Source organism: Beta vulgaris, chromosome 9, assembly GCF_026745355.1.
Source record: "Beta vulgaris subsp. vulgaris cultivar EL10 chromosome 9, EL10.2, whole genome shotgun sequence".
NCBI lineage: Eukaryota > Viridiplantae > Streptophyta > Magnoliopsida > Caryophyllales > Amaranthaceae > Beta > Beta vulgaris.
The window spans coordinates 2,570,865-2,574,342 of record NC_079210.1 but is presented as its reverse complement, the minus strand read 5'-3'; the positions used below and the strand labels follow the sequence as shown (position 1 = coordinate 2,574,342).

General features: G+C 39.8%; 1 long non-coding RNA gene across 1 annotated transcript; it reads left to right on the top strand.

Annotated features, from left to right (window-relative positions):
* The first annotated feature begins 646 nt into the window (after positions 1 to 646).
* LOC130590092 (uncharacterized) lies at positions 647 to 3,183 on the top strand. Its single transcript, XR_008967706.1, has 2 exons — positions 647 to 1,011; positions 3,024 to 3,183. It is a non-coding gene; the product is annotated as an uncharacterized LOC130590092 (long non-coding RNA).
* Positions 3,184 to 3,478: the final 295 nt, after the last annotated feature.

Genomic DNA, 3,478 nt, shown 5'->3' with positions numbered 1-3,478 from the left:
GTTTGGCCCAAATAGAAAATCAAAGTCGATATCTTATCCCTTCTTGTTGTCGGTTTAATGAAACCCCAAACCCACCCAATTACTTCTCTCTTCTCGTGTCTTCTATTCTCAAAACCCCAACCCCAAAATTGAAACCCCAAACCCGTGAGAACCCAAACCCCTAAAACCATTTCCTCCTCTCTCATCTCATCTCGTCGGATGCTGCCGGAACTCAGCCCTCCTGCCTAGCCGGCGTTTTTCGCGGCTGTCGGAGACCTGCGCACTTCGCAGCCCTTGTTCATCTCTCTCGTGTGGTGTTGTTGTTTGTGTTCGTTATTGCTCTGTTTTCTCTCCCCTGTTCTTGTGTCATCGTTGCGATTGGTTGTTGTTGCCGTTCGGTGCCGCCGTGGGCTGCTGTTACCTCGCCGGTGCTCAACAAGCCTCGCGAAGCTCCGCTGCTGAAGCTTCGAAACCCCTTCGCAACCCCTTTGTCTCGTGTCTTCGCTGCTCCTAGTAGAGCAGAGGTAAATTTCCTCTTTGTTCTTAATTCAAACCCTTTTCTTTGTAATTCATGCCCGAGTTGTTTGTGCTATTGTATAGTTGTTGTTCTTGTTATTGTTGCTGCGTTGTCGTTGTAATTGTTATTGGTTGTTTTTGGTGGTGGAGTTGTTGTAGTTGTGCAGTCGTTGTGGTGGCTGTTTGTGTTGTCGTTGTGTTGTTATTTGTTGTAGTTACGTTGGTTTATAAAAGAAGAGATGTTGTTGAATTAGTTTGGCAAGAGTTAAGTTTAGTTAGTTCAAATCTACGATTTAGAATTATGATTTGAGGATTATGAAATGAGGATGCTAAAGGTTAATAATTTCTTAATTAGAATTGGTTATGGTTTTAGTTTGTAGTTGAGGTAGTTTTTTATTATTGTTATTATTTTGAGGTTAATGTTGGAGAATCGTTATGGAATTCAAGAGAGTTGATGGAGTTGTGAAGTTCTCAAAGTTCTTATTGTCGGAGCTAAGGGATTAGATTGCAGTTCAGGTAACTTTTATGTTCAGTAAAATCATTTACTCATGCCCATGTGTGTGTGATCTCTCTATTCTGCTTTTGATAAATAATTTCGTACTATGGCCATAGATATGAATGTGATGATGAATGTCCTTGATTGATTATGAATACGCAACTGTTTTGCTGGCTTAGTTTATGAACTGAAAATAGAAAGTGGGCAAGGTATGTGATGTGTCTATTTTATATAGAATTTTACCCCCGTTCCCCTTGAATTATTGGTATTAATTGCACTCTTTGGAGCCCTTTTTAGTACTAATGTGTGTCTTGTAGTGTGGTTGTGTTTTCAGATTGACTTTTGTAGGAAAAATCATATTTTGGTGCATTTCCTAATCCTTGATATCGCTACATAAGACATGAAGTCGGGACGCGCGAAAATCTCACATTTGGCTAAAAACCTGATGACCGCCCGACCGGGCGACATCTGCCCCGGCTGGTCGGGAGAGTCTTACTTAGTCAGAAATCGAGCGCTGAAGTTCAAAGAGAAATTGCTCCCGCGCCCGACCGGGCGAAATCTGCCCGGGCCGGTCGGGCGAACTTTACTTAGCGCATTTTCAGAAAAGTTAAGCTGCCAGGCAATCTTTACATGCGGGCCCGACCGGGCGAAATCCGCCCGGGCGAGGCGAATGAAGACCTGCTGAAAAGCGCCCGGCCAGGCGCGACGAAGGAAAATGACACCTGACGACCGCCCGACCGGGCGAAATCCGCCCGACCGGTCGGGCGAGACGATCTTTGAGCGTTTTAAGCGCGTGTTGCGCCACTTTTACGAGACATATAAATACTATTTTCTTAGAATTAGAAGCCACGCCTTTTTACTAGAGAATACATTTTATAACTTTTTAGAGAGCTTTTGAGTTTACTCCATTGTTAAACATTGATTACTACGCTTTGATTCCTTCAAGTAAAGACTAAGTTTTATTAATCTCTTCTTTCCTTCATTATTATCATGTCTCTTAATTTGTTCATTATTTGTTTTGCTAGTTCAATTATGTGTGAGTAGTTTATTAATCTAGGGTTAAGTAAAACCCTAGCAATGATTTAATATATGAATTCCTCCATTAATCCCAAGTTTATATGATCAATTGTTCTTGTTTGATTGGATTGTTCTTATGCTCATTATCATACTAGGGATAGGTGATTTTGATTTGACTCCGTATATCTTATTTTCAATGGGAATTGAATCTAGATGGTTTTGTTGATCCAATCAATGGCATGAATGTCTTCTATGGGAATAGTTAGATAGGATTGCTAGGAATTTAATTGTGATGCTATGCTTAATGTCTCTTTCTTGCATGATTCTATGGGAATAGGTTTGATTGCTTGTTTAGAGTAGCCATTGGTACTCGGGAGAGATCTTTGGTAATTAAAGGGTGCATTACTCCTCTTGAATTCTTGATTATGTTATTTGGGATGGAAATTATTCATGTATTGGTCATGCTAGTGGTGATGCTTAATTCTAGATGTTTTAATTAATTAATTATATCTTGTGTGTTCCTAGTAATTGTCATAGTTTAGTGTTAGTCTTAGTTCAACATCCTTTTCATCATTGTTTGTCACTCGTTTAGTTAAATTGAGTCAAGATATCTAGTGTTTGATACTGTTTGTCCCTGTGGATTCGACCCTGACTTGCTCTGCTACATAGTTAGGTAGTTAATTAGGTAATTACTTTTGATAGGTGCGCGACACACCTACCAGTATGGGTGGAGGATGGTTACTCTTTTGACCTGATACGGTCGGCTACGCTCCATAACGAACCTTGGAGGTAGTATTGCTGGGCTCCATAACGAACCTTGGAGGCAGTGTTTGTCCTTTCTCCAAAGCCTGTACTTGCCACTAATTTGTTTAAGAGAGTGAACTATGCCAGTGGTGTAACGAGATGAAAATGATTTGAGAAAATAAAATGTCTATTACGGGCTGAAGTAAAGGTTACGAGTTTTCCACTCATTTTGGAATTTTGTTTGTTTTGTATTTCTCCCCTTAATTTGCAGGTTTGATATCAAGAGCTCGAGAATGGAAGTGGAGCAAGATTATGGTGTCGTCCTAGATTAAGGATTGAGTTTGTATATAGATAGCTGATTTGAGAATAGTTATTTATGTTTCGTTGTATATGATATTTGAGAATATTATTGGAGATATTGGTGTATTTAAGGTTGTTTTTCCGCTGCAAAGTAATTTCATTAAGATTTGGATTCTAGTTTATGGTTGTTGAGTGTGTTTCGCTAGCAGCTCGGAAGAGCGGGCTGTTACAAAGGTGATGGGTGTGAGACGGAACAAAACCGTATTTGCATTTCATCTAATAAACCAAGTTGTCTATTAAAGATTCAGTAGCCTGTATGATTCTAGTAAGATGACGGTGCCCGTTCGATGCCAAATAAAGAAAGATTAAAGGATGTGACATAACATAGTATCATATATCAGATTGTTCATGTGTGCATCATTTATG